At 38.9% G+C, this 17,036-nt stretch overlaps 1 protein-coding gene across 5 annotated transcripts in view; it reads left to right on the top strand.

The window, feature by feature from the left end:
• TNFAIP8 (TNF alpha induced protein 8) overlaps nt 1-17,036 on the top strand; it is a 113,777-nt gene that overhangs the window by 94,318 nt on the left and 2,423 nt on the right. The window lies entirely within an intron of this gene.

Here is a 17,036-nt window from a genome sequence, read left to right as displayed (position 1 = left end):
TCTTAATCCTAGAATTCTATAGGTTCCCTTTTTTGTGTGTGTTTGTGCCTGTATCTCAGATTGCACTATTTTGTGATAACACCAATTTAACGGAAGAAAAATGATGTGAGACGTTTACTATTCAAAAATTAAATTCCTTTTGATGTTAGAGTCTCTAAACATTTATTTAAGCAAAGTTTTTAAATTGGTAGCAGTGATATGGCATATGATTGTTATTTAATTCTGTAGGATATAGTGGAAAAAAAGATTTTATTTTGATTCATCAACAGGGAAAATATGGCAGAATTCATTTGGGATATTTGCTATAGACTGCTCCCTGCACTGGAATGTGGGTGGAGTTCTGGCATTTGTGTATTTGTGTGTTTCAGGGAAATAACGGTGCAGGGAAGCATTTGTTTATTGCCTATATAAAGACTAATGTACAGCTGACAGCTTAAAAATAGTGTATGAGACGACATTTCGTGTCTAACAGTAGCATCTGTTTCCTTCATTCCAAGATCAGCAAATAGCATTAAAGATGGATGCTGAGCCCCGGCTGGTATGGCTCAGTGGATTGAGTGCTGACCTGTGAACCAAAGGGTCACTGGTTCGATTCCCAGACAGGCACATGTCTGGGTTGTGGGCCAGATCCCCAGTAGGGGGGGTGCACAAGAGGCAACCACACATTGATGTTTCTCTCCTTCTCTTCCTGCCTCCTTTCCTCCTCTCTAAAAATAAATAAATGAAATCTTTAAAAAAAAAAAAAAAAGATGGGTGCTGAAAATGGGAGGGGGGAAAAAAACCCCTTCTTTTTGTCAAATCCACTAACTTCCCTCACCATCCTTTTCAAAGCAGGAGTGGACTGAATGGAATAAATGGAAAATTAACAGATTAGGTCAAGGGGGGGGAATATTCCTTCAGGAGGGCACATTTAATTTTCAGATTTAGAAACTGACTTAAATCATACATTCTAAACATTTAATCTATCTTTTTCCTTAGCATGTATTTTTTATAAATACATTGTCTCGCATTTTAGAGATAAATTCAGTATTATTTTTCTAAGGTATCTTCTGCCTTTTGCAGCAATGAGAACAGTAGAAATCATATGAAAAAGAAAATTTCAATAAAATAGGTTGTCTTTTTCCGTAGAAACGTTGTTTTAATTGGAGGTTCTGTTATTTATCAAGAACTTAATATAAAAGATCTGCTACAGATATTAGTAATATTTCTTAGGAATAAAGACAGGACCATAAACCTTGCTAATCATTTCACCCGATGAAACTATATTCCTAGCCTTATAAAACAAGCATCAGTGCCCCATGTTTTTAGCTCTTATAGGGCCTCCAGTCTTTTAGATTAGTCTCGATACCTTAAAAGTATAAATTGGCCATCATAAATTGCCTCCTAATATTTTACAACAATAATAGTTAAAACTGCCCTTATTTACTTAGGGAGATCTTTGTCCTGTGTCTCTTTACCAAATTGACCCTGATCGTGTGCACTGATTCTTCCTAGGCATGAATGACACTTGGACTTATTGTAGAAAGTGCTCAGCCCATTTGTCCACCCCCAGAAACAAAATCTAGCCTCTGTACACTTCTACCCCCACCCCTTCCCAGCATGCTAGACAGACTTACTTCCCTTTAAAACAAAAACTACCCTAAATAGGGTAGCTCTTACTCTGCATAACAAGAATGACTTCCCAATAGTAGTTATTGCTATTATATTTGTTGTTGTATAACACCCTCAAATGTATGGAAGAGCCAAGAGATAAAGATACTTATTCCTGTGCCTTTTACCATATTGATCACTTACTTTATCTATTGGGATATGTTTCAATTTATTTAGAAACTGGTTTGGAATTTTTAAAAGTCCAAATTCATCACCACAAATATCAGGACAGGCATGCGTCAGGGATCTGACCAGGAATAAGGCAACACAGAGCCTGCACCAGAGAAGGCCATGCAGTGTGAAGGATCCGCCTCTGTCCTTGAAGAGTTTTCATTCTGGAGGACAGATCAGACATGCACATAAGGACATACGTGCCAGGGCAATGCCACATTGGTTAGAGAGGTACAGGAAGGGCTGTCTGTGGCTGAGATATTTGAGGTAAAACTGAGCTGCATGGCATTGGCAGGAAGCTTTGGAAGAGAGGGGCATGCAGTTGTTTCCCAAAGTATGAGGCATGTGCCATTGGTGGTGGTACAACAAAGGATTTTAGGAGGCCCCAGCACTAGTGTTAAATCATCTTCAATCACAAAATGAGAAGATTGGTCCCTTTTCAGTTCCTTTGGAATACTTTGCATCATTCACAGAGAACGCCTGCGTGTGGGGCTGTATGACTTTTGCCCTCTTACTCATAGAGACGCGCCTCCTTTTGTACTATGCAGGTCGACGTGGGGCTCATGGCTTTTGGCAGGCAACAATATCTGGCTAGAAACAAATAGTACTGGGAATTTTTTTCTCATTGAATCAGTTATTTAAATTTTTAGATGGTTTTTATGATTATGATATACTTAGGAGAATAGTACCAGTTTCCATTCATATAGTTTCCTGTTAAAACAAATTTATTTTTTTTAAAAAAATTTATTATGTAACCATAGGAAAATAAAATACATATAGCAAGTAGGCAACAACGGCAAGCCATGGCAGCAGTACCAAAGGGACAAGAGTTTAGAATGTTGCTCAGGTAGATACAGGGTAGCTTTTTGGATGGAGAGAGATTTCAGCAATGATCTTGGGGTGGAAAACACAGTGCATTTTGAGGGAAAAGTGAGTGAAGAGATCGGTGGGAGCTAAGAGATGTGTTGGAGAATCAGAGCTAGGAAGCCATCTGGCTCAGCCTGATTGGCAGCCAGGCGGACAGGGGACCTTAGCCTATAGAGTCACCGCGGGAGTCACACCCAAGGCTCCCTGAAGATGACTCAGAATGGTTTGAGCCTCTGATTGTGTAGAGCGGGGGCAGCTAACTCAAGCGTTGGGTAATTTTCTGGCCCCTGCAGGCACGTTGCCAGATGGTATGTTGGAGACGCCCCATTTCTCTCCTGTCATCCTGACGAGTGTTGCCAGGTCATTTATCTTGGAAAGCTGGAAATGTGAATTTTTATGTCACTGCTCCCAACTTTTACATGTTTTTTATTAATTACAAAAAATAATTAAAGCATTATGAGGACTTATTTTTGAGGTGATGAAAATGTTAGGAAGTTAGATATGGTGATACATGACATTTTGTATATAATAAACATTTTTGAATGTACACTTGTAAAATGGTTACAGGGTAACTGTTATATGAATTTTACCTAAATTTTAAAAAGAAAAAAACATTATTGGGTCCAACCAAAATGTGTTGGCAGCTCGGTTTTAAATGGAGGAAGTACTGTTTGTAATTTTGATAATCCCAACGTAAAGCAGCGTTCACAGGGAAGCCAGTGAGCAGGAGGAGTTAATGGGAGTCACATTGTGACCTCAAATTAACCTTGGAGCCTTTGAGGTCCGCATGGCTTCTTCCATCTCTAAAAATAGGCCTGGTAATAGAAATGGTGAGAGGTGGAATGGCGGCTTTAATTCTGGAGTGCTGAGTGAGTGGATGAAAAGACAAAGCTACAAGAAGGTGGAGGCTGCCACAGTATTTTAGAGAAGTGATTTATTTTGTTGTTATTTGGCAACTAGTCATAAAATCGATCCATTATGTTAGTTGCCAAAGTTTATTTTACCCAAATATCTACCATTAGGGAGATAATCCATCTCCAAGACAGCAAGTTAATATATTTAGGGAAACATTTTTCAGTTCTCACAAGAGAATGACTATAATGGCCTTTTTAGTTATTTTCTTTAACTGAAAAATGAGTTTAATATATCAAGTATATGTCATCAACACCAAAGGATTACAATTATTTTAACAAACTATTTCTCTTTATGGTTCTTGGGGACCTTATTATTTTTAATACTGAATTTAACTTAAATTAGCCAATTTCAATGAGGGTGACATATAAAACTTGAGATTTTATATTATATCCCAACTTAATCTTCAGCTTTTTCTTTCTTAACTAACTAGCAAAGAAAGGTAGAATTTATCCCTTTTTAATATTTCCAGTTTTTTATGAATTAATCCTTTAAAACAAGCCCTTTTTTGCCCTGGCCAGGTAGCTCAGTTGGTTAGAACATCATAGCATCATTCCAAAATGCCAAGGCTATGGGTTTGATCTCTGCCCAGGGCACATGCAAGAATCAACCAATGAATGTATGGATAAGTAGAACAACAAATTGATTTCTCTATCTCTTTCTCTCTCTCTCTCTCCCCCCCTCCCCTTCCCCCCTCTTTTCTCTCTCTCTCTAAAATCAACAAATAAAAAAATTAAAATAAAACATGCCCTTTTTAATCTTTAAAAAACAACATCTATCTTAGGAACAGAACTATCTTATTATCTCTTCAGAGTGTGGATTTTACAGTAATTCCTACCAGTTCCAAATGTTTTCAAGAGATGATTTGTTTTTTTGGATGACTATCTTTAGTTATGAATTGACTCGTTTAGAATAAGCATTCTCCACAGGACTACATTGGAATATTCGTATCTTAAGTAAGAGCATTTGAGATATGATAATTAATAGTAACATAATTTATTTATAGTCTCCTATTTTGCTTGTGTCTTATTAAAAAATATTACTCTGTATCTTTCTGTACACTCAAAAGGACCTATGAATATTTTTAATCTATCAGATAAAGATTAATTGAACACTTATTTTGGCAAGAAATAAATAATAAATTGTAACCTGTCCCAAGGATTTTACTTTCAGGGAAAATGGAAACAAATAAATATGATACAAAGCACTTGTCAATAACAGAGAAGGGCAAAACATTTCTGACTGAATTAGTCAGTAAAGGCTTCATGGAAGAGCTGATATTTGGGAAGGGCTAGGAGGGAATGGCTGGGATTTTACCGAAGATGGCTCTCCCTTACTTCCGTCACATCTCTGCTGAACTGTCCTCTTTTCAGAAAGGTCTTCCCCCACTACCCTGGATAAAACAGCAAAGCTTCCCTTCCTCAACTCCACCATTCCCTTTTACTCTTTCTGAAAACACACACACACACACACTCTCCCTCTCTCTCTCTCTCTCTCTCACTCACTCACTCATTTTTCTTCACTCACTCACTCATTTTTCTTCTAGCCCTTGTCACAGCTTACATTTTTTTACATGCCTGTTTATGTTTTAGATCTCCCTCTACTAGAATCTCTGCTTCTCAAGAGCAGACACTTTGTCTGGCACACAGTAGGTGCTCAGTAAAAATGCGTTGAGTGAATGAATGAACGGCTCAGGGAAGGCTTGTCTGCTAGAAGTCTATTTACTTAATAGAGCTCCAGACTGGTATGGAAAAGCCAAGTTCTTTCTGCAGGATCTTAATAAATTTTTGTAATTTACCACCTGTCTGTGACTCAGTTAACACGTATAGACAGAAGGGGCAGATTTTGGTGCCCAAATGTAGCTTTCTAAAGTCTGTGACTAAATAACAAGTGTTACAAGAAGAAATCATTATTATTAACCTTCCTACCAATTCCCCCAACAGATCCTCCATAGAGTCTCACTGGCTATACATAATTTATGTTTAAATTATTTCTAAGATCCATAAGATTCACACATACACTTTGCTTTCTGGCATACAGGTACACTGATGGGCAGAAATTCTAGTTCCTAACTAGCCAATAGTAGTTCTGTAGATTGGCTCTGAAATATAGTCGCAGAGCCAGGAAATGGATGTAAATGTTAGAAGACGGCTAGGGAGGGCTTGTGGTAAACTGCAGAGTATGGTCTCCTGCTAAAGGGTCAGCCACTGTTTACCTCAAGACAGTTGTTGCCATGTAGGAATGCGGGCCCATTTTGGTCAGATCTTATAAAATATTTCAAAGAAGATCAGAAACAGATTTCGAGGTTCAATTTCCCAATTTTCTAAACAATCACTAATTTTTAGAACAGAATAACACTGTGCAGGCCATATGATGGGATGTCCTGGTTACAACCTCTGCAAGATCTCCTGATCTTAATAAAACAGGGATACCGGAGCATTAGGAGCCAAGAGAAAAGGTTAGAAAGGGGTGGAAACCGCTTGCCAGAGAAGTGCCACCGTGTAAATACCCAGCAGTGAGCAACAGTGCTCCTCAACAGTAACCCTCTGGGTTTTTTTCCAGGGGCTTATTCTAGAATTTCAGAGTGTCAGTGTATCTTGATTCTTGGAATGAGACTATTTACTTTAATAAGACCCAGCAGATCCCATCTGACTATTTGCTTACCTTGAACAGGATCTAGCCTCTAGGACATTGACATGGTGATAAAATGCATGACTAGCTTAATATTTTAATATAGTTATCGGGGAAAGGTTTTGACAAGAATGTTGGGAGGCTGTGCCAAGATGCATAGTTGAGAAATGCCTAAACTGAGGCCAAGAGGTTACCACTCCCAAAATACTCAAACAGATGGGTTTGGGATATTTGCATGGATGATTCCAGAACATTTGCTCTAGTGATTGAGTTAGCTAAATATGGTCACTTCTCCACACAAAAATGGCTGGTTATTCTGTGTGTTTTGGCAAAGGGCAGGGAGAAAAGCAGTAGACAAAAAAAGAAAAGGCGTATCTTTTATATAGATTCCATTCCTTTGAAACAAAAAGTATTTTACATCCCACATGTAAGGCTATGTTTTTGTTCATGGAGTAGAAGTGAGTTCATTTGTTAAGCTCTAGTATATAGAGCTGAATTGACTTCATACTACATTTGCATGAATTTCTGTAAAAAAAAAAATAGTGATGGGTTTCATGGAGGCAGATTAGAAAATTGGGATGTTTTAGTTCACTGCATGCTAGTCGGAGTACACCTGTTAAACACTTTGAAGAGTACAGAGGTGAATGGACATGGTACCTTAGCTGTCAAAAATCATAATCAGGTAAGGTAAGATAGGAATGTAACTCTCCCACAAGGCAGAAATGCATGTTAAAAGTAGAGATTTATTCCTCTTTGGATTTGGAGAGGTCATTCTGCCATTGGATTTGGAAAAGCATCTTGGAAAAGGTGGCGTTCAAAGGATGAGCAGGGCTTTTTCAGGCAGTGATGGAGGAAAAAGAGAAAGAGATGTGTAGCTTTTCTTTAGTGTCTATTTTGTGATGTGTAAGGCCTGTGATCCTTCTTTTTTTGGTTCAATGAGTTGCTTACCCTGAGGAGCAGACAAACTCTAAGAAGTGGGATTCTGCAGCTGGCTAAGTGGCATCTAGGCATTTGATAGAAAATTCATAAACCGTGAACACTATCTATCTTAATTTCACTCTTCTTATAGAGCGGTCATCAGGGCAGCAGGGTACCTTAGCTCTGCCACTGGTGATGTGCCATTACACAGTCACTGATTGCTGAGCCTCAGTTCTCTCATCTGGCTCGCACAGCGTTAAGTATTGTACAATAGTAAGAGGGTCAAACCAGAACGAGCCCTTTCAAGTTAATGAAAATATTTTGCAAGCTATAGATTTCTGCACAGTGTCAGCTGTATTTCGTTGTCCTTGTTCTGTGGCCAGGAGCCACCTGGTGAGAGTGGAAAGGGTATTGAGCACTGGTGCCAGTTTTAGGGGCTGGTTCGGTAACTAAACTGCACCTCAGTGTGCTGGATTTTAAAATCTGTTACTGGTTTTCTGAGCACTGCGTGAATATAAATATTCATCAGAAGCTAGGGCCTCTGGCAGGATAAAAACACTGGGAGTGGAAAAGTATAGAAAATCATGGAGCTTATTTAGTGGCTTTGCCTCTGCATCCTCATGTAATTTGGGTTATATCAACAGTGGAGAGGCTTCATGTCCTCAAGAAAATGGGTAAATAAATCACAGCTTCATTGAAAAGTCTTTAGGAAAACCATAACATATCCTAACCAACATAATAAATAAGGGAGAGTTCATTTAATTAAAAAAGAAAAAAGATAGTTCACTAAATTCAGTTTTATATAAATGTTTATAGGATATATTTTTTTTAATTGAAGGCCCAGTGACAGAGCGAGGCCCTGTTTAAATTTTGGTTAAAGTGCCATGTAAAAGAGACTTAACTTTTTTATTCTCTTGTATACATTATCAAAATTCTCTGAGGCTTTAATATAATAAGCTATAGTCTAAATCGTTTTCTCTGGATTCTGTGCAGAAGCTCACATCTACTTTTTTAATGAAGAAAATTTGAGAGGGAACCAAATCTGTTCCTAGTCCACTTGCAGCTTGCCTCCGTGGCCAAAGTCTACTCAAAAGCATGGACTATTTGAGAATTTTAAAGTACAGCCTTCTAGGAGGACACCTCAGAGCTGCTGGAGCCCTCCAGCCGAATTACATAGGGTGCCTCTTGCAAGTGCAGCTTCTTACACTGTAGTCCTGGGGATTCCGATGCAGGTCCCGCCGTCTGTATTTGTCAGCAGCCTCCAGGCCCCTCTGATGCAGACGGCCCATGTCCTGAAGAATGCTACCCCATGTCTGCTCTGCCTGTCCTCTCCCTGCTAATACCCTCGGGAACACGAAGCACCTTCGTAATGAATTTTCCTGGGCCTTGACAACCTTATACATGTTTGTGTTTAAACTTTTTCTAAAATCCATAGATCCCACACGCATCCTTGGGTGTCTGACCTAGAGATACACCGCTGAGCAGAATTTGTAGCCTCTCGCCAGCCAGTAGGAATTCCGTAGGTCAGCTCTGGAATGCAATCACATTTATTTCTGTGAGGCAGAATCCTTTTTTTTTTTTTCAAGGTCCATTTCTTGGGTCAGTCTCCTTTTTTGAAACCTCCTTCAAACCTTGACGCCCTCTATCCATGTAGCAAAATGAATGTTCTGTCTTTCTGCCACCATTGCATTTTGCATTCTGGCGAGCTGTGTGCTCACTTGCCCCCCACCCCCTGGTGTCACACAATGCCTGGAGACAAGGGATAGTGTTATTTATCTTTGAAACCACAGTACCTGATACATACTCAACAGAAGTTTTGTTGAATGATTCACGTCTTTGGGTTAATGTACTCTCTTCTCCCCTCACTGCTACTTCATGAAACATGATCACAAGACTGAGTCACCCCAAAGCATCAGGACTATAACAATATCTACCTAAATAATCACAGCAATATTAATGACAATAATAATTTTTTATAGAAATCAACCCAATTATTTTACATCTGGCACTATCTAATCCATAGCATTTCATATGGATTATTTTAGTTTAATCTTTGTAAATACTTTAAATATCCCCATTTGCACATGGGGAAACTGAGGCATGGAGAGATTAGGTAATTTGCCACAGGGACACAGGCCCTCAGTGGGAAAGCCAAGCTTCTGACCCAGACAGTGTGACTCTGGAGCAGGGTTCACCGTCAGCGCTGTGCCTAGCTTTGCCTGACTGCCGGGCTTGTCCTCACCTATGTGCACGAGACAATTCTGAATCCATTCCAGAGGGATAGCAAAAACCTAAGTCATTTGTTAGCCAGTAATTTTCTACTGACCTTATTCTACAAATCTTTTAATGGGTCCTCTGTGGGAAACTAGGTAGGTGAAGTCAAAATGTCCCTTGACTGTGCTGATGTTCAGGACCTTTAATATTATTGTCATTTTGTGCATTTCAAAGGGGACCTTAGTATACACTGTTTCCCCAACTTATTTGACTAGAGAGATTTACCCCCGCCCCAAGGCTCTGAACTTCTTGAAGAACTAGTTTTTTGTTGTTAAAGTAATTTAGGAAAAAATGTTGGCTAGTGCTCCTGTCCTAAATATTTGGGTAATCCTTACTTTTGACCCTTTCTTATTTATTCTTGAGTGTCTTCCATGCTTAAATATTTAAATAGTCTTTAGTAATTGCTTACATTTACCTAGGATAGTCACAGACCTGTTGTCAGGGTGTAATTAGTAATAGTACTCTTTTCAGAAGTGTTGCGTTTAGATGATAAACTCTATGATTGCCTTAACCATAACACTTATATTCCACCGCCCCCCCCGCCCCCTGCACTAAATAAAGATGTGTGTTTCACACTCACTACCTTGTCTTCACTCACTGAAGAGCTCTCATTGCTATTGCATCAAGGCAACAGACAAAGATAATAGCTATGTGGCTCTAGCATCTCATCATTTTATGTCAGAAGCATGCATGGAATTATGGACACTTAAAGTCTCTCATCACTCAAAGTTGTATTTTTTAAGACTTTAAGACTTACACTGCTCAGTATCTACTCATATATATACTTATCAATGCAAGAAAAAACAAAAATACTGACTCTGAAAGGACACCAAAATTCTAAGAACAGTTGATAACCTCTTGGAAGTAGGGTGGTAAAGCTAAGAAAGAGACTTTTTACTTTATATATTTACATTCTGGCTTTTGAACAACTAAAGCACTTTTTTGTATTTTAGATTATATTTTCAAATGTTTTAAAACTACTCAGCTTTCTCCCTGGAAATATAGACTATTTCAAGCCCAGCTGCATTGATCTACCTTATGGAACTAATTTTCTCCCCCAGGGAGACCTGGTCTCTTTATTTCTTTACTTTCTTTACTTCACTTAGTTGAATATTATTAGGTCTTCCCATACCTTCAAAGGAAGCTGCTTTTTTTAAAGCTCATGTAGTATAATGAAATTTTTAAGAGAATAGTTTGGAGTTGAACATATCAAAGCTCAAGTTCATCTCTTCCACTTATTGACCTATGGCCTTAAGAAAGTAACTTAATTTCTCAGGGCATCAGTTGCCTTATCTTTAAAATGGGGATACTAATAACCTCCCTCTTGGGGTGGTTGTTAGGTTTGAGTAAGATAACTGTAGGTTCGGGGTAGATTCTGGGTCTCATGACTGTAAACCTCGTACTCTGACTTTGGGGAACCACATAACTTGTTTCTGTTCCTGTAACCTTGTCCTAATATTTAGCAGACTGACATTCCTTGGGGTCCAACAATACCACTTCATACAAATGTCACGAAGCTTTCCTCCAGTCCTGGCATAATTGAGCTCTTCTGAGAGCTTGTGCCATGCAGAAAGGAAGCAGTCGAGGCATCATAAGGTTCCTGGAGCAAAGTGACAGAAAAGAGCAGAGATGGAGTCTAATAGAAAGTTAAAGGAGTTAAGACTCATAAATGACATTTTTCAATTTCAAGTCATCACAAAACTAAGCCATGGGAATCAGAGACTCAAAATCATGAAGAAATTACATAATTAACGCAACAAAAATAGTCTTGAGATCACACAGGGAAAGGCTTCATAGTGTTTTATTTAGGACATAATTTCTCTTAGTAATTGCTTACATTTACCTAGGATAGTCACAGACCTGTTGTCAGGGTGTAATTACTAATAGTACTCTTTTCAGAAGTGTTGCATTTAGATGACAAACTCTATGATTGCCTTAACCACAACACTTATATTCCACTGCCCCCCCACCCCCTGCACTAAATAAAGATGTGTGTTTCACACTCACTACCTTGTCTTCACTCACTGAAGACAAATTTCCACAAATTTGGAATAGGAGGAGAAACGGGTAGAAAGAACAGAGTGTGTACAAATATTTGGTCTGAGTCCCTGCTCCTCCATTTCAAATGATACGAAATGAGGAAGCAAAACTCCGGGTGCATTTGCGCTGTGGCAGCAGCCTAGCACACTGCTGGGTGTTTTCAGATGTATACCTCAACAAATTTCACTTAAGCTGAAATGATGCCCCACTTAGCAGATGAGAAAACTGAGTTTCCGAGAAATTAAATAGAGCCAACTTTACAACTCAGGACTCTTGGCCTTGGGCCTTTTCTTTTCACCCATGCTTTTCTTACTTGCTTTCTTGCCCTGCCTTGGGTTCACTGGGAGGCTTCCGAAACTGGGTGAGAAAATGAGACTGGAGTGATCTTGTTGGCTGCTGTGGATTTTCACTTCAACTTTATCTTTGGCCCATTTCCTTTACATCTTGCTTCTATTGCACAGTTTTGCTTGGATGTTGACACTGTTTCTCCTTCTGTCTTTTTGTAGTAGCCTTTAATTCTGTTGTCCAATTTTCTCGAGACAAAATAACCTTACACTACCTATCAAAGTCCCTGTAGGACTGAATTTACTGCTAACAAGAGATTTAACACCTTTAAAAAAGAGAGAGAGAAATTCCCTGGTAAAGTTTTAATATGTATTAGATTTTTCAAAAATGTCATCGTGGAAAAGGAAATACAGCTCCTTACCAACTGAACTGTGTGAGGTCCCTGTTTTCACACAACCATCTGGTGTTTTGCATTTCGCAGCTCCATATTACTTCCAGAAGGAGCTGATAAATTTTGACCAAATGTGATTCAGTACAAAAGACCATCAGAATGTATTTGAAGTCTAAGTTGTTGAGTTCTTTAAACAAACCTATGGAGAAGGCTGTTCTGTGCCAGGTATTGTATGAGACATGTTCTATGTGGTCCGTGTTCATTTATCTTTGGAACAACTCCAAGAGGTGAGGATCATTAGTCTCATTATAGATGGGGAAACAGAGTTTCAGTAATATCCCAGGGCAGTATGGCAATACTTGGAACTATTAGATACAGAATATTTGGACTTTTATAAGTAAACTCTTCTTTTCCAGGATCCTGAGGGAATAAGTTGCCACAGGAAGTGTGTACTAATTCTCCAGAAGCTTGTACTACACTTCTTAAACTTTAATATATGTTAAGGGGTATGTTTTAAGAAGGTAAACACTCATGACTCTCATACAAATACAAAGTGTACATGTAAGGATATTCCTTATTAATTAATGATGAAATCAGTAAACTCATAATTGGTTCAAAGGAGATTTCCACGTGCAACAAACAAGAAAATGAGAAATCAGTTGCACCTCCACCAGACACGTGTTTCTCTATGGATAGAGCCATTTGCAATACTGTCAGTTTTCTACCACTCAGAGTTGTCAAATAGCTAAGTTAAGGCAATGAGAAGAATCTGGAGGAGGATGCTTTACAATTCCTAGTATGTCATTGGAAAGCCACTCACTGATATTTTTTCTTTATTGGCCCATTTTAAAGTCACCTCTTTTTCCTTCCATTTGCCTTTTTTATTATGTTGCCTTGTAAAGTGAGCATGTACTTTGTGGAAGCAATAGGTATCACGCAATGAATGAGTTAGCTTGTCACTGCGATGGTGCATACCATTGGTTTTTAACTACCTGGTGTCAGGAAAATTCACACACACCGAAGTCTGCATTCAGTATCAGATTGAGGATCCCAGATACATCGATTCTTTCAAGACTGTGTTCTTTTGTGCACGGGCCTCCATCTGTGTCACCTAAGGCCAACCTTTGGGTTAAGGTACCTGGCACTTGTCTTTTCTCTCTGAATGAGGTTGAGTCCAGCTGGCTGCTGTGGTCAGTGCTGACCCTTCCAGGGCAGCCCCCGCACAGTTGGGATCTCTGCTGCTTCTGCTGTGGTCCTCCTCCCCTCCCCTGCGCCCTCTTTTTCTTTTTACTTGCTGTTTCTTCTCCATCCTGTTGAATTTCCCACTTTGGGATTTTGGGATGTGGAGGTGCTCCAGCCACTCCAACTGTTCCTTGTTTTCCTGGAGCACTACAAAATCCCAGTGTAGGGAGGTCAGCTCTCAGCCTGTTGACTGGCGACAGTGTTTGCCATTGGCTATGGCCGTTTGCTTATCCCAAAGCTGCCTTTTTTGTTAAGCCCTATGTAGATTTGGAGTTACTCAGATGCAAGAGAGATAGGGTTTTATATATTTGTCTAAAGAACTTCTATTAACATGCCATGGCTATCATATACACTCTGCAAATTAGTTTTCTTTTTCATCCTTTCTAATACTGGGCCCACTTGATCAAATTTTAAAATTTTAACTAGGCAAGAATTAGCAGTGACATAAATGTACATTTGCAGTCACCGTTTAAAAGTTCCAGATATAACAAATTTGGTGAAGAAATTATGTATTTGCTGATAAGGTTGTAAAGAAATGACTCGGAGTAATGTTATGTGGAATTTTAGTTAATTTCATAAACTATAGTTTTTCATTGGTTAAAACTATAATAGTGCTTTGTTTTTACCTTGTGAACACTTTTTTAAAAAAATGTATGCAGGGGTCTGTATTTTACCATAACTGTTTATCTCTAGGTTTATAATTGTTGATGCTAAAGCCAGGATTCTCTGAATATCTATTTGCTTTTCAGCAAACACTGCTGAATGGACCATACGATTAAGTCAAAAAAAAAAAAAAAGAAAAGGAGATATAGAGACTGAGGGGAAGGACAGAAAGATAAGTAGGTGGAAAATAACATTTACAGCAATTTCTATAAAACACTCAAATAGTTTTAATATAGTAATAATCTTTTGTTTATTTTTAACATATGGCCTTATTTTTCATTAGTCAACAATGTACTTGTTTATTTTCAAACACAAGTGATTCATCCTAGTAGGTAAAACATTGGATAAATACTTGCAGCACTTTCTCCTTGAGAACATCTAGTCGCATCTTGGTTGCTTCCTAGGACATATGATACCTTTGGTCCATCCCTTCATTACGTGTTTAATCATAAATCCAATCAGAAATAGAAGTGGGCTTGTGTTTTATCTTCTTTTTTTGTCTCAGTCAAAACCATTGCACCCTTTTACACTAAATATTTGTGTTATTGTCCTCTGATGTTTTCTCATTGTGCATAACAAGTCTTCCCGCTTTAAAAGAGCTGATTGATGGCTGTAAGAGAAACCATACTCTGGAGTGCACTTAAGGAGAAGAAAACCACATATTTAGCTACATAAAACAAGTATCTGTTTTTCTAGCTTTTAAAGTAAACTCCCTGAAAAAACACCCATATATGTATTTAAAACTCTCATCTTGCAGGTCAGCATGTTTTCATGGAGAAGTATTAAATACAGTGAAGAGAAGGGGGAAATTGATTCTGTTTCTTTCAGAAGCACCATGTACCAGGCACCCTTGTAGACCCAGGGAATATATGGTGAGCAAGATATACAGTCTCTACTCTCAAAAAGCTTAAATTCTAGTAAGGAGAAGCAGACATTAAAAATGTAGGCAAATGATGGGAATTTCAGTAACAAGAAAATGTGATGGTTAGCAAAGAATGTAAACGGAGTATCATTTTCTAATTTACAGTTTAAAAAATTCTGGCTACTATGAGGGAAGAGATTGGAAAGGGGCATAAACTAGGTTGATGTATGTGGAGACGGAGGGAAGTGGGGAGAACTTAGAGAACTGACGAAGGCAGAATGAAAAGAACTTGGTAACAGAGTGCATAAGGCAGAGGATGGTATGGGGGGTGACTCCAGGTCTCTGACTTGAGCGAAGGGATGGAAAGGATGCTATTAGTGAAGATAGTAAAGAATGGAGGAGGAGTACTTTGGGGGCAGGAAGGAAGCAAGGATTCAGTTTTGGACATGGTACATTTGAGATGCCTGCAAAATCACCAAGGAAAAGAAAAACCTTGAATGTGTTTGCAAAGTGAGTCCGGAAGAGGGGTCAGGGCTGAGGTATGACTGTGGGTGTCGTTGGCACGAGGATGTATCTGAAGCCATGGAAGACGATGAGATCACATAGGAATGAGGATAGAGTGAAGCAGAAAAACTTAGTCCAGGACTAGCTCTGAGATATACCAGGCCTTAAAGGGATCTGGTAGAGGATGTGTAACTGACAAATGAGACTGAGCAGGAATGGCTAAAGGCAGTTTATTTGCTAGAAAAAATCATATTTCATGATCATAGACCACACAGTCCTGGCCAACTCTCAGCCACAACCCCCAGTTGGCTCTGAAAAAGCCTTCACTAGCACTAGAAAAGAAGTCTGCTGTGTGCATGTCTTCCCTTTGTAGGGGGTTGGCGCGGGGGTGACAGCTTCCTTCTCATTTTGAAAGATGACTGCACCAGATATAACACAAAGAATAAAACAAGAGTGTGAAGCTGCTGCTGTGTTTCCAAAGCAGGGCTTGAAGTTCCTCTGAAACAAATGTGAAAGCCTCACAGATCAACTTCTCTGTCCTGGTTCAGATGTGGTTACCAGTAAATGCGGAACGACCTTGCTTTCTTGGCAGCAGTCTTACCTTTTCTGCTTCTCTTGTGGGAAAAAAATACAAGTGTTGCACCAGAGAGTTTTTGTTTGGTCTTTATGTTTGAAATTAAATGGGATTTAATAAGAAGAGTAGCTGAGAAGAGGTGCAAACTTGTAAGCCCAGTCTTGGGAAAAGGAGCACAGAGGAATCTTTTGAACTGCTCTTCCTCTGGCTTCAATTATTTCACGATGTACTACACTATTTCCATCTAATACACATTGCAGTAAATTCCAGATGGCATGTTTGTAGACTGTGCCATGGTCTCATAGATTAAAGGCAGAATAACCTTTCCACTTCATAGAAAATGAATTCCTGAAATCTAAGTTATTTGCTGTGTATCTGAAAATCTGGGTGTATCCCTTTCTGTATAAATCAGTTTTATTTATTTGTTGAGGTCTGTATCATGAGTTCGGTAATGGACATAGTCCCTGGTCTTAATAAGGTGATATTAACTACATGTGTGCCATTTCTTTTGCTACCAGTTCCTTAGTGTGAATTAACCCACATGCTTTTTGTAAACCATTGGAGAGTAGGAATAGACATGGACTACGGCTTAAATGATGAAGCATAAAAAGCTTGGAAACCTTCATAAAGTTGCCTATTTCTCATGCTTTTTCACTTTCCTTTTCTTTTTCAAAATATATTTCATTTCTTCTTCTGCAGTTTCAGTTCATGTTTCAGAAGTTTAAATATTGACATTTGATTGAGGGTACCGTTTCTAGTTCAACCAAGATGTTCTTTCACTCTGTATGGTCCTGCATATTTAAGGATGATGTTCTGGTCACCAGGAACCACTTTGCAGATACCTATGCTGTATACCATGAGCTACTTTGACCCAGATTTCAAATCCAGGGTGGCATTTCCACACTGAGGGGGTGAATCTTCTGATGTATACTTCAGCCTGAATTTGGAAGCAACAATTTCCTAATGTTGCTAGCCTGTCCAAACCAGAAATGATTTTATATCACTGATGCCCTGAATCATTTCTATGTAATCCAGGTTGTTAAGTCTTTTAT

The sequence above is a fragment of the Pteronotus mesoamericanus genome, unplaced genomic scaffold (assembly GCF_021234165.1).
Source record: "Pteronotus mesoamericanus isolate MK-2021 breed Mesoamerican mustached bat unplaced genomic scaffold, CSHL_Meso_final scaffold_167, whole genome shotgun sequence".
In the NCBI taxonomy this organism is placed as follows: domain Eukaryota; kingdom Metazoa; phylum Chordata; class Mammalia; order Chiroptera; family Mormoopidae; genus Pteronotus; species Pteronotus mesoamericanus.
The sequence above is the reverse complement of the archived record's forward strand: the minus strand, read 5'-3'. Positions and strand labels throughout refer to the sequence as shown.